Source organism: Balaenoptera physalus (assembly GCF_965194825.1).
Source record: "Balaenoptera physalus genome assembly, chromosome: 5".
NCBI lineage: Eukaryota > Metazoa > Chordata > Mammalia > Artiodactyla > Balaenopteridae > Balaenoptera > Balaenoptera physalus.
The window spans coordinates 85450237-85469854 of record NC_138884.1 but is presented as its reverse complement, the minus strand read 5'-3'; the positions used below and the strand labels follow the sequence as shown (position 1 = coordinate 85469854).

The window sequence follows — 19618 nt, the reverse complement described above, 5'->3', positions numbered from 1 at the left end:
CCACTCGTCTCAAAACCATCATATGGAGTCACCAAAAATTTTAGTTTTTAAAGGCACTTGCACTTTGTGAAAAATAGGAGGCAGAGAACACTTAATGCTGGTCATTTGTGGGTTATTAGAGGAATGCTGTGTTTCACCAAATCGAAATCCCCATAAGATGTATCCCACCTTCAGACATTTTAAATTGTGGGGGGGAAATGTATTCTACAGTTGATGAAATGCAGTGAACACTACAAGAAAAACTCAGTATTAAAAGACTTTAAGCAAAGTCATTCAAATAGAGCTTCTGTCATTCTTTTTGACTGTGGGAGTCTTCTGGGGACAATGGTACTTACAAAACATACAGGGCACTCTGGCCTAGTAAATTAAGCAAATACCCAGAAAAAAACGATATGTGTTGGTTTAAAAAATGAGAGAGGATTAACATTTGGTTGTCACTATGCAATGTTCACCTACTTTTCTGCACCCCTGAATGATGTCCTTTTGAGCCCCAGTGAAGATGGAGCCAGATGACTTACCAAATCTCCTCACTGAGCCCAGGAGTGGCTGATCTCTGCTAGGTGACCTAATGCGAGGTGTCCTGATGCCTCTCTTACCCGGAACTCTGAAATGGAAAAGATAACACTATTGACCCAGAGATGGCTAAGGAGAAGTGTGCAGTAAATGACGGCTAGTGGTTGGAGGGGAAGCGGTAAGAAGAAGAAATATGGTGTGTTATGATTACTACACACCTTTGTGTGTGCATGGATTACAAGGAAAGCTACATAACCGGTCAGTACAAGAGATCTGCAGTGGCTCACATACATGGAGAAAATAGGTCATGTCCTTTTGCCAATTCCACAAGGCTATTCAGGTTGATATTAGCTAAAGGACATTCAAGGGAAAAAAATCTCAGTCCGACAAGGAGAGAAGAGGAACGTATAAAGAGGTGGTGTAACGGGGAGAAGCTCACGGGTTTGGCCACGTACTCAAAACTCACCTCTACTGCTTGCTAGCTGGGTGACCTTGGGCGTTTTACTCAACCTCTCTGATCCTCCTTTTTCTCATCTAATATGAGCCTGTTTATCTACCTGTTACGGACATTGTGACAATAAACAAGACAACATATATGAAGCCCTTGGGGCCCCATATGAGAGAAAACATTCAATGGAGGGCAGCTATGATTATTATATTCATTTAAATGTCTTTCTGCAGAGGCACATTAAATTTGCGGTCTTTTAGGGTAAATCACCAAACACTCCAAATTGTTTAAGGCCCTGTGAGCTGCTAGTGTTTTTAATATTTCTTTACCTTTGGAAGCCCTTTGCAGCTAGCTTCTCTGCCCATATATGAGCAATATTCCTTAACTATTCCCCTTCATCTTTAATTAAATACATCTGATTAACTAGGCGCTGTACAGCAGACTTCATTATGCTACAACTCACCGAGAATGAATAAAACCCCACAGGAGTCTCACTCCCACTCGCTCCAAGAAAGACCACAAGTCTGCAAGCTACCTCTGGGAAACAAAATACTGAGTTCTGCTAACTCCTGCAGTTGAACTAGGTAATCATTTGTTCCAAAGTTCTTCCCAACTCAATGGCCTAATTAACTAAGGTTGAGCTTTTGATTAACATAGTGCTTGAAGGAACTTTGACCCACAGAAAGTTGGCATTTCACTTGCTTCTGAGTCCAACTTGTGTCACGAGTGCTGGTTTCAAGGGTAATAAAGGACCTGGCTGTTTGCTTACAGCAAATGGAGGTGGTGCCATGTCATTATAAGGCTTTCCCCTCAACTGTCCACCCAGTCCTTGGCAAAGGCAGTTTGCAGCCCACACGTCAGCTTTTGGAGTGAATAGGATGAAAGGCTGTAGATTTCCAAACTGAAAAGCACCTAAGTTCTACTTGGCACTTTACCTAAATGTCAGTTGTTTAGGAAACATGAATATGATCCCCTGATCAAAGTGATCAGAGTGGAGATCAGGTGTTGGAGCGGGTGCATGTCCATCTAGATTCTGCTTTGGTGAGCAAAGTGCTCTCTCTGATGGCTCCTGAGTTCTAAAACACTCGTCAGATGCAAGGCAGAGACCATAGTACCTGAGAGCGCATGTTCCTGCCTGTTATAAGATGAATAGTGTCCTTCCTAAATTCATATGTTGAAGCCCTGACACGGCCCTGCCCACCCCCAGTACATCAGAATGTGACAGTATTTGGAGATAGGGCCTTTGAAAAGGTAACTAAGGTTAAATGAGGTCATACGGGTGGGCCCTAACCCAATACGAATGGTGTCCTTATAAGAGGAGATTAGGATACATTCACATATAGAGCAAGGGATGACCATGTGAGGGCACAGCGAGAAGGTGGCCATCTGCAAGCCAAGGAGAGAGACCTCAGAAGAAAGCAAACCTGCCAACACCTTGATCTTGGACTTCCAGCCTCCAGAACTGTGAGAAAATAAATTTCTCTAGTTTAAGCCACCCAGCCTGTGGTATTGATATTTTGTTATGGCAGCCCTCGTGGTCTAATACACTACCTCCCTCTCTGTACCCCCAACCTTATATCTCAGGACCAGGCAGGTAACAAATGAGGAAGACGACTAAGAGCAAAAAATAACAGGAGTGGTGTAGACAGTGGTAAATAGGAGAGGTACCAAATTTTTAAACTTTAAAAAATACTGGGAAGCCATACAGAATATGTCCATGGTTTGATTATGCCGGGGACCTTTCAGTGGCAATCCCTGGGCTAAACCATTGCAATTAGACACTTAAAAACACCCACTATTCATCTTTCAACAAATATTAATTGAATACCTACTACAGGTCAGGCCTTAAGCCAGACACTGGGTATAGCAGTGGTGAATAAAAGAAGGCATCTTCTCTGCCTTCATGGTATATAATGGTCTGGGATAGGGAGTCCAGGTACTGAGCTAGGCGAGAGACGCCAAGTTGAAAAGACAAAGTTGCTGCCCTCCAGGGCGCTGCAGATTAGCAGACCACAGACATGAAACAAGACCATCATGAAACAATGGGACACCAGCTATAAGACACAAGGGGCAATGGAAAGTGGAAAGATGACTGCAAGTCTGTCAAGGTTAATCAAGGAAGACGTGAGCCAAGTTCTGGAGGATGAATAACAGTCTGCTTGGCAGACAGGGATGACGGATGAGGAGAGGGCATTTTTCAGCCAGAAGGAACAGTCAGTTCCTGGGTACGGGGACATGAGAGAGCACAGCGTCTTTGGAGAATGAGGAGTAGTTGGACTGAGAGTGGGCAGCGGAGGGTGCAGCAGCGGAGGGTGCAGCTGAAAAAGGCAAGGAGCTCACATTTTATTGCACAATGAACCACTGGAAAATTTTAATCAGGAAGGTGGCATTACCAGAACTGCCTGTTAGAAAGATCTCCTGACCACGAGGCAGAGGGGCTAAAGGCAGGGTGACCCATCTGGAGAAGATGAAGGCGGGGACCAGGGAAACAGACAGAGGGATGCTTGGCAGGCAAGGTCAGGGATGCAGACCTGAAGTTGTCATGGCATTCAACCCATGGCCACAGATGACACTGCCCAAGGACATTATGTGCATCTAGAGAAGCACTAATTTTTTAAGGGTACTACTTTGATCAATGAGAACATGCATTTCTTAAGCTTTTAATTTCATTTATCTTACATTTCACGTCAAGAAACTAACTCTACTCATCCTTTTCATCCATCAAAGTCACATATACCTCAGTTTCCTCATCTAAATATGCATAATAATGGCACTTCCTTCACAGAGAAGATTCCTTGAGCTCATTAATACCAGTAAGTAGTTAAGTGCCAGAAATGCATTATTATTAAATCAGCTATTATTAGAGCAGAAATAAACTTTAAAGAACAAATGGATAATTATCGACTGTGCACTTAACGATAATCCTCCCTCTCAGAGAAAATGAGCCAGATTAAAACCACCACCGCAACACAAAGAGTAAAAACTTATATAATTGTCTTGGAAAGGAGCTGCCTCCAATTTCCTTAATCTTTCCAGAGCTCTCACACAGCTTCTTAGAAAGGGCCCCAATATTTGTGCATGATCATTACTTTACATTCATAAAATGCTTTGTAAAATGCTTTATAAAAATTTCAAAGATTAATGATCCAAGAGGATGTCGGACCTGCAAAGGGAGACTGACTGCAAAGAGACACAAGAGAACTTTCTAGAGAGCTGGGAGTTTCTATATCTTGATAAGGGCAGTGGTTCCATGGCTGTATGTGTTCCACATAGCACTAAAAATTGTTTGAATGTTATCTATATGTAAATTATAGTTCAGTAAAGATTGAATAAGGATAAAAGGGCTGGAAGATGGGGGAAAGGGGAATTCAAGGGGAAATGGGTACTCATATTCCAAACAAAAGTGAAAATAGATTTGAGTGAAAGACCTTGCCTTAAAACCTTTAATTTCCAAAAACACTGTCTCTTGAAATGGACGAAGCTGGCTAAGAATGTAAAAAAGCTTCCTTATGCAAGAAACATTTTGAAAAATTCAGACTTTCTCACCCTCGTTATCCTGTGTCTAAAGCACTTTTTACCCCTCGACTCACTGGACAAGCTGCCCTCTTGTGGCTTTGATATATATTTCCTGAGCACAAAGTGGGCAGTTACTAAGCTATTCGGGTAGCAAGCCCAGCCTGCCCATAAATATTCCTCAAGGTGACTGAGAGCGGGTGTGCTGGCCGCTTGCACACAAGAGGTACACGGGCCATTCTGGGCTTGTATCATAGCTGAGCTTTAAATAACTAAGAAAATAGGGTTGCCACAAAATACACATGATTTGAGGCTGACAAATTCAAGAGACATTTTAAGGCAATTTAAATTTCACTTTCGCAACACGGTTATCAGCGTATCAGAAGCAAACATCTGTCTCAAACAAGGTGTGTGCAAAGAAAGTAGAACTGAAAGTTTCAATTCCACCATCTGTGAATACTATTCAATATTCCCAAGGTGTGTTTGCACAAAAAAAGAAAACAACCCAGCAAATACTACCCAACACTGGTTTTTATTAACACTCTCATGCGGGGAATCTAGGTGTCTTATGAAACATTAAGTATTTGTGTAAAGAAAGGAAAGAAGGAAGGGAGGAAGGAGCAAATAGCATAGCTTTTCAAAAGTTGCACTAAAAAAAGATAAAAGACGGCACAAGCAGTAACTCAAAAGATGACAATATTTTCTCTTTAGAAAGCAATCCATCTTCATACAAGACCTTTTGTCAAAGAAATACATAGAGAAAAAACAAAGATATAGATGGAAATAGATGCTGTATTTCAACTGCTGAGATGTTAAAAATGCATCTAGTCCAGATCCAGTAATATCAGGCTGGACTAAACCTACACGAGGGTCACAGGCACTCCTGATAAATGACTGCTAAATCCATATTCTAGTAGAGCAAGCTTTCTTTTCAAATCAAATCATGTCACTTCCCTTCTCAAAACCCTCCAAAGGCTTCTCTTCACACTTGGAATAAAATCCAAAGTCCTTCCCAGGGCTCCCTCCAGGAGCCTGCGTGACTCTCTACTTCCTTCCCTGCCTCTCTCCCACTCCCTCACTCCCTCCTGGCAGTTCCTCCAACATGCCGGCTTTCTCAGCTCCCTGCCTCAGCACTCACGGTTGCTGGAATTCCGCCTGCAATTGCCCTTCCCCGCCTGGCTCTCTCCCTGACTGGACTCACCTTCTGCAAGAAGTCTTCCCAGACCATTCTATGAAAACAGCCCTCCAAGCACCAACCCTGCTTGCACTCTCTCTCCTCTTTCCCATTTTTAATTTTCTTCTATGCAATTATTATTATCTGAACTTACATCGTGTATTCATTATTATCACTTTTTATTATCTCTCTGCCCCACTGAAATGTGAACTCCACGAGAGAAGGGGCTTTCTCTCCTAAAACAGAGCCTGACACTTGTCAGTCCTCATTATTTGAGAAATGAAGATATCCCGGCTTGGGGAGATAATAAACCCTAATGAAATACATTCCAACACTCTATCACCAACAAGTCCTTCCTTAGGTCTACCTCAAGTCTCTCTCATTGCAGCAAAAGCCCATATCCTTTACTTGAATCCCAGAGTGATGGACAGGGGTTGACCAACAAGCTGTTAAGTAATTCTTTAGGATCACAGACTTTCGAAGGTAAGATGTGGCCTTAGTTATAACCGGCTCCAGCCCTTTTGTTCTGAAGATAAGTCCACAGGCTCAGAGAGGGCGACTGGTTTCTCCAGGCTCACAGAGAAACAGTGAACATCAGCAGACACCACAGCACTTCAAGGACGCAGAGTGCTTGCCTTTTTCATTCCTGCAGTCCCACGAGCCAGCACGGTGCCTGCCACAAAGAAGGGTGCCCGAGGAACGTGTCCTTACTTCTACTCTAAGTGCTCATTCAACTGAACTGGCTTCCTTCCTCTCATTACTGTCCCAACTATAACTTCCTACCTGAGAACCGTTTCCAGTCACTTGCGTCATGTGTCATCATTTCCTGTCCTCTGTATGTATGACAACATACCAGACACAACTCTCTATCTGGGGGCTGATTTGATTCTTACATAATTCAAATAGCCCAGCATGGAAAATACCTAGGAAAGAGTGGGATGTGAAAAGCAAAAAAAAAAAAAAAAAAAAAAAAAAATGCTGGCAGTGTCCCCGACCATGAGTGCTGTGACTGTAATGCAATGCAGGAACCCTGTCTGGTCCATATTCGTTTTCCTGCAGCGCCAAGCGGTGTGCTTGGCACACAGTCAAGGCCTATTTGTTGAGACAGAGAACAGAAGGAAATGACATTGTAGATTCAGCTTATTGTCAGTCTACAGTGGCTTTATAATAACAGATACTTCACACAGCTCACACTGGCATGGTGTCTTCTGTCCTTAGCACTTACATATATCTTCTCATTGATCCTCCTAAGACATCCATCTCACCTATAAGAAAGATACTAGGGCTTCTCTGGTGGCGCAGTGGTTGAGAATCTGCCTGCCAATGCAGGGGACACAGGTTCGGGCCCTGGTCTGGGAAGATCCCACATGCCACGGAGCAACTGGGCCCGTGAGCCACAATTACTGAGCCTGCGCGTCTGGAGCCTGTGCTCCGCAACAAGAGAGGCCGCGATGGTGAGAGGCCCGCGCACCGCGATGAAGAGTGGTCCCCACTTGCCGCAACTAGAGAAAGCCCTTGCACAGAAACGAAGACTCAACACAGTCATAAATAAAATAATAAATAAATAAAAGAACGTGAATTTAAAAAAAAAAAAAAAAAAAAGAAAGATACTAAACTCTGAAAAACCAAGTACTTTTTAGAAGTCATTTAGCAGACAAACCTAGACTCTCTAGTCTCTAACAAGACTCTGCAGATTTCCTTTCTTCCAGTATATGAGTATCCATATGCTTTGCTGAAGAAATAGTGATGTGTTTGATTATGGGATATTGACCCAGACCCAGCTAGTGGTGTTAAGCAATGTAGAGTATATGCAACATACTATCTAAAATCTGAAATACTCTGGATTCCAAAACACATCTGACCCAATAGGTTGCAGGTGAGGATGTCTCAGATTGACATTAACGCAGAGAAGAAACCTGTCCACAGACACACAGGGAGGCTGGGATTCCAACCCAGGCAGTCTAATTTTGCAGGCTGTGCTAGCGGCCACCACGTTATCCTGCCTCTCCAGTCAATGATGTCGTTGTCATCTGAAAAGCAATTACTGCCTCCACTATTTTTCTGATGTGGCTCCAGGAAATAGGATCCGGCAAGATGAATGGTGGGGGCAGACTTGCGTTGTCATCCATGAAGGCTGATTTGGACCAGCGCTGATGCCAGCTAAACGAAGGCATAGGGATGGTAACCCACGCACAGCGGACTTCCTGGGAAGTCATGGCCACGTTCGGGGAGAGGGTATACAAAGCCTTTGGCAATCAAAACTTTCACCTCGGGCTTCCCTGGTGGCGCAGCGGTTAAGAATCTGCCTGCCAGTGCAGGGGACACAGGTTCGAGCCCTGGTCCGGGAAGGTCCCACATGCCGCGGAGCAACTAGGCCTGTGCGCCACAACTACTGAGCCTGCGCTCCAGAGCCCGTGCTCCGCAACAAGAGAAGCCACGGCAATGAAGAGTAGCCCCCGCTCTCTGCAACTAGAGAAAGCCCGCCTGCAGCAATAAAGACCCAACGCAGCCAAAAATAAATAAAAATAAAATAAATAAATTTAAAAAAAAAAAAAAAAAAAAAACTTTCACCTCCCTCAATACCTCCACAATAGCTTCTAGGAAACGTTGAGGCAGACCTGCTAGGAATCTGGAATGATCTTCTCCACAGTCATTTACAAAATTACTCTGTCAAGTGGGGTGAGAGAGCCGTGGGTGGGGTATGAGCAGGACCATGTGTATGAAGAAAGGGTGTGTGTGTGTGTGTGTGTGTGTGTGTGTGTGTGTTCATGGAAGCATATGCTCATTACAAATAGACTTTTCCCTAATGTCCTGAACACGAAACAATTATAAATTGTGTTTGGGCTTTTATTTCTATCCTCCAAACTAATTATCTGTGGAAATAAAAGATGCTACTTAATTGGGTCCAGCAGCGTTCTTACTTCACCAAATACTTGGGGTGAACTCTTTTCTTCAGATCTCAGTTCAAATGTTACTTCCTCAGGGTAGCCTTCCCCTACAGCAGTCCAAATTAGATTGTTTCCCCCCTTTCTCATCTTGGTGTAAGCTTTCCCTTGTACAACTCATCATGACCTGTGATGAACTACTTGTGAGTTTGTTTACTGTCTAGCTGTCCCCACCAAACTGTAATCTCCATGTCTGTTTGCTCACCTCTGTATGCCCAGCATGTAGCACAGCACCTGACAAAAATAAATACTTGTTGAATGAATGAGTGAGTCTTGAATTTCACAACAGAAACCCCGGAGGTGGCTAGCACTTCACCAGCAGACACGCACCAGGTCTTCTCCCACCTCTGAATTGTGAAAGCCTTATTGCTGTGTAACTCTATGTGGCAATTCATCATATGCCGGCCCAGTGACATGTTATCTCTACAGCTTTAGGTTATTTCTTCACTTTATTATTCTCATTTAACTTTTAACCTGTTTAGATCTTATCTTCCTAACTAGATTAGAAGCACATGGAGTGTAAGTTATACTGCCTTGAAATCCTCAAAGCTCCCTCACCAGCATTTTGCATCTACTCTTTCTAAATGGTTGCTTCATTTAATGCTCAAAACAGGTATTTCTGCAGGTAATATTATTGAATATTGAAGCCCCCAAGGGCAGGATAGTGTCTAAAAAAAATTTTTTTAATAAATCAAGAGGGCCCAGGAAGACTGAGTGTTGTTTAAATATAAAATACAGTTCTAACTTTGCTTATGTGAGGGACCAACACAGGGCAGAGAAAATCTTAATTCAGCTAAGTTCTTTTTACTTTCATGAAATATCCCCTCCACCATCCTTCAGGTCCCACTCAACTCAGGAAAACTCTCAGTGGCACAAAAGCAGGATTTTTTGTTGTTTTGCTAAGTCAGGCCCTTTATTATAGGGTAGAAAGAACACTTGTTCCTTATTTCTCAATTCCTCATTCCTGCTGGCAGCACAAAATATGCCCCAGCCCTGACTGTCAAGCACAAATGAAACAGATAACTCGGTGTTCCTTTAAATCTATATATTTCAAACAGTTTTAAACGGTTTTTGTGGGTTTTTTTTTGGTCTAACTACTTATGATAGATGTTAGATGGATTAGCAAGTAGGTCTGTGAATCATTCACCCCTAGCCAGGCACTCACTTTCGAGCATTAACCTGTTCTCATTTTCTGCCCCGACCCTTATAGAAGCAAAACAGTGAAAAACCAGACCAGTCAGCTGAAACGCTGTTGTCAAAACACAGCCAAAACACTCAGAATTTTCACAATTGTCAGGCGTTTCCTAACATGGCCAGGGTCACTGACAGTTAAAGGTTTCACCAACATCACCTGCAGAATCTGAATCCACTCCATGAAAATTGCAGAAAACCCCGAAAATGCTTGAAGCAATCACTAAGGTCAGCCTTTAAAATACAAGGGCATGAATTTCTGAGCTCTGCTTGTCTCCACTTTCCCAAGGCGCAGGTGCTTCAGGACTGAGATTCTGCATGGCCCACCACTTTCTTCCCACCCTCAGATGACCAGTGGAGCTCAAAGCATTCTTGCCAGTTTCCATTTTTAAAAATCTAATCAGAGCTCACAGTATAACCAATTCCTCGGGTGGAATGACAGATGCCCTGGCTCTCCCTGCTCCTCCCAGGGCTGCCCATATGTCACTTGTAAGGCTGAGCAGCCAGGGGGTGGCCCCACCTGTCCCCTCCCTGCATCCTCCTGCATCTCATACGTTTTAACATATTCTGTACATTGTGTTGATCTATGTCCTTTTTGACAGCGACCACCATTAACAAGTCAAAAGTTGATGCTGTTCCCTTTTCTTTCATTATTTGCCTGGGTACATGCCAGAAACTGCATTAAAACAGACCATGTGTCTGGTTTTAATTCTCCAACAACCAAGCAAGGTGGGAAGGGGTAAGCCCACTTTTAGTGAAGGAAACTGAGGCTCAGAGAGTGTCTCGCTAAAAAAAAAAAAAGGCTTCTAAGAAGTAGGCTGAGACTTAAACTTTGGTCTTTCTGGCATTATTCCATTATCTTAAAATAACAGATCCTTCCACTAGGAGATCAGAAATCTCTGTCAGTAATAGTCATTAGAGGTCCACAATGTATGGTCTGCTCAATAACTTGAAACAATACACCAAATTTTATATTTTAACATCTCTCAAATAACCAATGTGTATATTTACTCATTTTAAAAGCTATTACTAAATCAGTTGCGTGTTTTACAATCTGTACAGTCAGATTATAACTCAGGGAAAAAGCCCCCTGAGAGATAATCTTTAAGAGCCACTAGATGTAAAGATACACAAAAGCAATAGAAAGAGACCACTGGTCTGCCTGGCTCCAAGACTGTAAAATCAAAGTGAATAAAGAAAAAAATGTGACTTTCGAAAGAAGAGGTGGGCCTGTTGTTAAGCCTAGAAAAAGCTGGACAGATAAAAGTTGGCAGTGCCCACTGGAACTTCCAAAGTCACTGGACTTCCAGTAGTCTTCCAAAATGACTTGCCTCTCCCTATCCACTCAAGGTTGAGAGAGAATGTGCTCATTTCCTCAAAGGAACCTTATTTCCAGTAGTCAAGAAATATTGATAGAGGGCATGCTCCAAGCTAGGTGTTCATCTAGATCTTCTGCCCTGGCCCTGGAGCAGGAGCACTTCTCAGCCCCGTGGCACCCCTCATGGCGACTATCTTCTGAAAGGTTGGGGACCACTGCACTGCAGCAGTGTTTCTCAAGCTGGTCCAATCACCTGGAGAGCTTGTTAAAAATTAGATTGCTGGGACTTCCCTGGTGGTCCAGTGGTTAAGAATCCCCCTTCCAATGCAGGGGACACGGATTTGATCCCTGGTCAGGGAACTAAGATCCCACATGCTGCGGGGCAACTAGCCTGCGTGCTGTACTTACTGAGCCTGTGTGCCGAAACTACTGAGCCTGCGCGCTCTGGAGCCCGCACACCACAACTAGAGATAGAAGCCCGCACGCCGCAACGAAGATCCCGTGTGCTGCAACTAAGACCCAACACGGCCAAAAATAAAAATAAATAAATAAATATTTTCTTTTTTTTTTTTTTTTTTTTTTTTTTTTTTTTTAAATATTTATTTATTTATTTATTTATGGCTGTGTTGGGTCTTCGTCTCTGTGCGAGGGCTTTCTCTAGTTGTGGCAAGCGGGGGCCACTCTTCATCGCGGCGCGCGGGCCTCTCACTATCGCAGCCTCTCTTGTTGCGGAGCACAGGCTCCAGACGTGCAAGCTCAGTAATTGTGGCTCACAGGCCCAGCTGCTCCGTGGCATGTGGGATCTTCCCAGACCAGGGCTTGAACCCGTGTCCCCTGCATTGGCAGGCAGATTCTCAACCACTGCGCCACCAGGGAAGCCCTAAATATTTTCTTTAAAAAAATCAGATTCCTGACCTTGCCTTGGACTTTCTGCGTCAGCACCACTATAGGAAGGGTCTGGAAGTCTCTCATCTTAAACAGGTCCCAGTAATTCTACTCACTGGGGAAGTTTGTCAACCACAGTTCTCTGGCGGTTCATTTAGCCTATTGCGGGTGTGGGCTCAGTAAGAGGCAATATATTCAATGCAATGTAATACACTGGGGATTCAGAGTTTTTAAAAACTGCTTTGAAAAATAATAGTACAACAGCTTCTATTATCAAACCAAGGCCCTTTTTCCCTCATTCCTTTGCCCCAAATCCTACCAAGTGAAGTCCCAGAAACTCAGATCCTATCCCATTGAGAACTCAGATGACATAATATTCAGAAGACCAGCAAATGTTAGGTAGCCCACACTGATGGTAATATTCTGAATGTTAACACAGCCCTTAGCCCAGCGCTTTGAGCAAGTGAGCACTCAATACTTTTTTCAACAGCCTGGCCTGGCCCTTTACAAGCCAAAGCCTACAGAAGCTTTCATGTGCACAGTACACTGCTCCCTGCAGTGGATAACATAACATAATTTGCCCACAAGATGCTTCCTTTCTATTTATGACTACTCCCTAGGAAGAAAAACTTGTTTCACTGATAATATATTTTTTCCATACTAAGTAGTATTGGTTCAATATATAGGGCTGCTTGGAAGTAATATTATTCTTAGAAGAGACATCAATGAAGAATTCACTCCAAGGGTTGAGAGTCATACGGGTGGGCGTGAAGCTCCAAATGCCACATCCCAAAGAGAGTTAAGCCCAGTGATAAGGCCATGTAAACTGGCAGTTTAAAATCATCCAAAGTGGAGGCTTCCCTGGTGGCGCAGTGGTTGAGAGTCTGCCTGCTAATGCAGGGGACACGGGTTCGAGCCCTGGTTTGGGAAGATCCCACATGCCGCGGAGCAACTGGGCCCGTGAGCGACAACTACTGAGCCTGCGCGTCTGGAGCCTGTGCTCCGCAACAAGAGAGGCCGCGATAGTGAAAGGCCCGCGCACCGCGATGAAGAGTGGCCCCCACTTGCCACAACTAGAGAAAGCCCTCGCACAGAAACGAAGACCCAACACAGCCAGAAGTAAATAAATAAATAAATAAAAATTAAAAAAAAAATCATTTGTTAAAAAAAAAAAAAGAACAGTACTACTAGGACTCAGCGCTTTCACTGTTGTGGTCCAGATTCAATCCTTGGTCAGGGAACTAAGATCCCGTAAGCCTCGCAGTGCGGCCAAAAAACAGAACAAAACAGAACAAAAAAACACTACTACTAATGACAGAGGATCTTTCTGCATAGTTAATTAATTTTTAAAAAAAATCATCCAAAGTGAATGGATCCACGTGTTACATTAGATTGGCACTCTAAAGTACATTTTAGTGTGACTGCGGACCTCTGAGCTGTTCCCCACTCAACTCGACTGGCTCCAAACAAATCCCTTTTCCTTCATAAACAGCATTTAAACAATGAACACTTTGATGATCTGTGGTGAATTTCTTTTTTTCTTTTTCTTTCTTCGTTTCTTCCTTCCTTTTCTTCTTTCTTTCTTTTTTTAATGATTAAATGGCTATAAAAGCTGTAAAATGCTCTCCAAACTTTGTGGCTGTGTTGTGATTACACTACCAGATCCCCAGGGGTCAAATTCTTAGAACCATACCATCTTAAAACACTGAAATACCTTAAATATTTGCTAGTTGATCTAGATAAGAAAACAGATTCAGACAGGTAACTTGCCCAAGGTTACACGGCCAGTCAGTGTTTGGCTGGGCCCGCAACTGGGGCCTCTCCCACTGCATGCATGGTGGTACTCAGAGACGGTGATGTCCAGTGGGCAGAACCTGGGTGGACTCTCCCACACGCTAACCTCCCACCTGGTCCACACTTTGAACTTGCCTAATCCAGAAGGGCAATAAACATTCCTCCCAGTGTGGCCGTGTTACCAAGGCTACTTCTTGAAATTAAAACAAAAGAGTGATAGCCCTGCTTTCACTGGCACATCTCCTAAGTACATCCCCTAAGTACATCCTTCAGGAAGGCACGTTTACAACTAGAACTGCCTGGTATATTTGAAAGGTATGAAAAATACAAGGAATAGTGGTCGTTCCTTTCTATGGACCACAGCAAGCCCATAATTCCCACACTGCAGTGGGGTGTGACCATCTGACTTAGCTCTGGCCAATGGATGGAGAGAAACTGATGTGCACCATGACGATGTGATGTGGGCCTGGCCCTAAAAATCTGCTCCCCTCTGGGTTCTTTCCTCTTCTGGCTGACTGGCATAGCAATGCCCAGGCAACTCTGGACATCATGTGTTGGAAAAGGCAAAGCTATTCTCAGTCTGGATCTCCAAATGAGTTCATGGAGGTGATACCCTGGAAACCTGCACACATACCAGGACTACAAGAACTATATTTCTATCGGGTAACCCACTGACATCTTGGGCTCTGCACATTACTGCTACTTAGCTTATCCTAACAAATACACAAGGAATCTCTGATGATTGGGAAAAGCATGGCTTTAAAGTAGGATAAATAAACAGCTCAGGTAACAGATCTGTTGGTTTATCATCAACCACAAAACAACAGGAAGGAATCAACAGGATTTGGGGAAGAGTAAAACATACCAGACTAACTTAGTTTCCTTCCAGAATACAAGAAAAATACCTGTATTGATTTTAGAAAAGTTCATTTATAAGTAGCTTTTTGAAACACAGAATGCCTTTTCCTAAGAAAAAATGTTAGAAATGGTGTTCAAAACCCCACGCCCTACGAAAAAATCTTTTTTTGCCCAAGTGCAATAGAAATGATTCTAAGGGTAATGTCAGTCTTGTGGGCCTCTGAGGCCTTAAAGTCCTCAGTGGGTGGAGGGGGCAGGCAGAGAAGCCTCTAAGCAAGGGCCCCAGGGGCTGAGGCCTAGAAGGAGGGCCCTGGCATGCGTGGCTTGGGTAGGCTGGGTACTGGGGGTGGGGACTGGGTAGTGGTTGAGAAAGAGCTCCCTCTATAGCAACCTCAGTCTTGGTGAGAACACAAAATCCATCTGTTCAGATGCAACATTCTTCATCCAGTACTTTATCAAGGGAGGCAATGAATTCAGCTAAGCTTCCACAGTGTTTCTGATGTGATTCCACATGGCAATTTCATTAGTGAGCTGTTAAGTTATTTTCTCATTCATCCTGAGGTGCCCTAGTGATGTTAAGCAGTACTCAGCAGGATACTTGATACTACACAACAGTGTGGTTAAGAGCAGAAGTACCTCAAGGACATTGACACACCATCTGCCAGCCAGCCTCTGTGCTAGAGCACGGTCCCTGATGCCCCTGCTGGACTGGCCATCAGTCTTTTACTTGCTGGCTTATGGGCACGTCTAGAGGTTCCTGGGGAAGGGACTAGACAGGCCAGGCTGGTGGTGGTAGAGAAACATGAAAGACTTGGAACAGCAACTATCCACCAAGAGGTTCAGAGAGATTTCAATATTTTAACAACCAGCATGGCCGTATCAAGGGCATGCAGCTATTTATCAGCGCTGGTGAAAAGTACAAGCTTTGGAAACAGACCTAGGCTCAAATCTGTTCTGTTACAATCCAACTGTGTGAATGTGGGTAACTTATTACTTATATTCTCTGAGCCTAGTTTGCTCAACTGCAAAATGAGGATGAGAACATAGATATGAGAGCAACTGATACAGTGTCTGATGTTTAGTAGGTGTTTATCAAAAGCTAGTCTCCCTAAACCTCCTCCTCAGCTTACACCATCTTCAGAGCAAGCCCAAGGCACAGGGATTAGAATAAAAGAAAAATAGAGGATAAATGATAAGGACACAGAATGAAAAGTATAAGAGGACAGAGGGAGAGACAAGAGGCCACAGTTGGGGGCAGGGAGGCGAGCAGCAAAGAAGAACCTGGAGGGGGTCACCCCACACTGCTGAGAACTGCAAATCCCTACTGCCAGTGGTGGGGACTACCAGACCAATTAGACCTTTGTGTTAGAGTTCGACTGTCTTGGTTCACATCCTAGCTCCGTCATTACTAGTTGTGTGTACCTCGTTTAATGTCTCTGTATCTTGGTTTCTCCAGTACAACGGAGATAATCATAGTAGCTACCTTCTCGCTAATAAGGATAAACTGAGTTAACAGAGGTAAAGTGCTAAGAATGGTACCTACCTGATAAGCACCATGTACCTTAGCTATTCTTTACTCATTATTCATTGGTGGCACTGTGAACAGAGCACTGGACTCAGAGATAAAAAGCTCTGCCACTTCCTAGAATCCCGGGGATTTTAGGAAAGTTACTCAAATGAGTGAACCTGAGCAGAAGCCTCTGTTAAATGAGAGAAGCACATTTTAGCTAACATTTATTGACCACTTAATATGCACCTGTTACTGTGCACGCCATAAGTTCTCTCATTTAATGCTTGAGATACTTTGATGAGGATTCTGTTATTACATCCATTTTCCAGAGGAGGAAACTTTGTCTTCAAAAGGTGAAATATCTAGCCAAGGTCACAAAGCTAGAAGAGGCCCAGCCACGACTTCAAGCCAGTTTGGTAAGACACCAGATCCTGCTCTCTAAAGCATTGTGCTTTGTTGTCTCTGACCCCAAGATTCTGTGGAAGCACTGCCAGCATGCTTGTTGGGTATCACGAACAATGCTGTAAAGCACAGTGACTATATCTGAAGAAAGAATTGCAATCCAGCGTCCATAAAAGCCAAAGAAATGTAGGGCTAGCCTAACCGAATCAAGATCAAAGTCAGAGCTTTTGGTTGTCCGAAATGACTCAGGATGGGGCAAGACTCAGGATGGAGAGAGGTATAAAAATAAAAGCTAATGCTGGGGGCTTCCCTGGTGGCGCAGTGGTTAAGAATCTGCCTGCTAATGCAGGGAACACGTGTTCACGGGAAGATCCCACATGTCGTGAAGCAACTAAGCCCGTGCACCACAACTACTGAGCCCACGTGCCACAACTACTAAAGCCCGTGTGCCTAGAAGCCCGTGCTCCACAACAAGAGAAGCCACCGCAATAAGAAGCCTGCGCACAGCAACGAAAAATAGCCCCCGCTCGCCACAACTAGAGAAAGCCTGTGCGCAGCAACGAAAACCCAACTCAGCCAAAAATAAATAAATTAAAAAAAAAAAAAAAAAAGCTCATGCTGGAGCGTCAAGAGGCCATGAGTCTCATATCACAATAGCATTGATAAAGTTATCATGCTTTATAAATTAGACAATCCAAAATAATTATTTATATACTAAACCATACCTGAACACTGATGTCTATTATGACCTCAGTAAATGGTTTTAAAGTCCCAAAATGAATAAAATGAATAAAACACCTGAGAATCCCAACAAGTCTTTTTTTTAAATGTTGTCTCTACCATATTTTTGGATAGACTCAACATCTTCAGATGCCATTTTGGGGTTTTTTTTGTTTTTAAGTTATTATTTATTTTATTTTTATTTATTTTTGGCTGTGTTGGGTCTTTGTTGCTGCACGCGGGCTTTCTCTAGTTGCGGCGAGCGGGGGTTACTCTTTGTTGTGTTGTGCGGGCTTCTCACTGCGGCAGCTTCTCTTGTTGCGGAGCACAGGCTCTAGGCGCACGAGCTTCAGTAGTTGTGGCTCGCGGCCTCTAGAGTGCAGGCTCAGTAGTTGTGGCGCACGGGCTTAGTTGCTCCGCGGCATGTGGGATTTTCCCGGACCAGGGATGGAACCTGTGTCCCCTGCATTGGCAGGCGGATTCTTAACCACTGCGCCACCAGGGAAGCCCTCAGATGCCATTTTGAATTAATGTATAAATTTAACATGTTCACCTCCAAAATAATAACAGTGGAGTGGTGTTTTTTAAGGAGGGGAGGTTTGGAACTAGTTCAGTGAATCTTAAAGTTCATAACCAGGAAAATTCTGGCAGAAGAGCCACTAGCAATATCAAACATCGAAACATAGTAGAAAGTTTCAGTAAAGAAATAGTTTGACCCAGGAAGAACATAACTTAATGCTAAACCTCAAATTATTTCTACAAAAACATTTTCAAATACAGGATCCAGCATCCAGTCCAAGAGAACCAGGTGCATCAAGACAACGCGTGAGAATCAGCAGAAATACAGGAAACAAAACTAAACTCACAGGGACTCAAGATATGGAAATTATTAGACAGACTATAAACAGCTATGCTTATCATGCAAAACGCAGTTATCATCAAAGGGCTAATAGACTGACAACTGCCTTCTTCAATAACAATGGAAGCCAGAAAACAGTAGAATAATATCTTCAATGTGCTGCGAAACAAATCAAAACTACGAACTTAGGGGCTTCCCTGGTGGCGCAGTGGTTAAGAATCCGCCTGCCAATGCAGGGGACACGGGTTCGAGCTCTGGTCCGGGAAGTTCCCACGTGCCGCAGAGCAACTAAGCCCGTGTGCCACAACTACTGAGCCTGCACTCTAGAGCTCACGAGCCACAACTACTGAAGCCCTCACACCTAGAGCCTGTGCTCCGCAACAAGAGAAGCCACCGCAATGAGAAGCCCGCGCACCGCAACAAAGAGTAGCCCCCGCTCTCCGCAACTAGAGAAAGCCCGCGCACAGCAACGAAGACCCAATGCAGCCAAAAATAAATAAATAAAATTTTTTAAAAAACAAAAACAAAAAAACTACGAACTTAGGATTCTGTTCTCATCAAAAGTATCTTTCAAAAATGAAGCTCAAAATAATGACATTCTGTCAAATGAATAGTGAGAGTTTGTCACAAGTAGACTGCCACTAAAGGATGCTCTTTAAGCAGAAGGAAAATGGCCCAAGATGGAAAGTCAGAGAATACAGGATAAAACGAGGAACAATAAAAATGGTAGATTTAAACAAACATTGACCACATAAAACAATCATGATAATGTCTTATGCAGTTTTAATATAAACAAATAAATATTTAATAAATTTAAAATACTATAAAGAGAATTAAAATATATGAGAAGAGTAGCACATAAGCCCTAAAGCAGGTAAATTGATTTAAAAGCTGTCCAGTAACATATAGAGTGAATGCTAAAAATATTTTTAAAAAGACAGAATTCCAACCTAATAGAGGGAAAAATGGAGTGATAAACACAAGCACCTATATGCAAAAATCAAATTCTGGCACATAAGTAGTCAGAATGAAACAGAATAGAAAATCCAGAAATATATCCAAGTCCATATGGGAATTTATTAGACAATGAAAGGCACACCTCATACCAGTGGAGACAAGGACTATTCAATAAATAGTCTAGGCGTTGGGACATCTACATTTCCCCTAGAAAAAACAAAGTTGGATCTATACCTCATATCTCATACCAGGATAAATTCCAAATGGATCAACTATTTAAATGTGAAAAATTAAACCATAAAAATTCTACAAGAAAACATGGGAAAATTCTTTATAACCTTGAAATGAGAAAAACCTTTCTACTGTGACTTGTAAACCAAAAGCCGTAATAAAAGACTGATAAATTCAACTACATACAAAATTTGTTTAAACCACAAAACAAAAACAAAAGATAATCAATGGGAAAATATCCACAATTCACATCACAAAGAGCTCATTTCTGTAATACCTAAAATGCTTATACAAATCAAC

At 43.1% G+C, this 19618-nt stretch overlaps 1 protein-coding gene across 7 annotated transcripts in view; it reads right to left on the bottom strand.

The window, feature by feature from the left end:
• RBM47 (RNA binding motif protein 47) overlaps positions 1-19618 on the bottom strand; it is a 273505-nt gene that overhangs the window by 95635 nt on the left and 158252 nt on the right. For 2 of the 7 annotated variants that reach the window (XM_082464226.1, XM_082464224.1), the window contains exon 1: positions 519-1729. The exons of 4 other annotated variants lie outside the window; for them this stretch is intronic. The gene's annotated coding sequence lies outside the window, so the exon portion shown is untranslated. Of the gene's footprint in view, positions 1-456; positions 481-518; positions 1730-19618 lie in introns of those variants that run through there. One more of the 7 variants, XM_082464231.1, reaches the window with a different exon arrangement.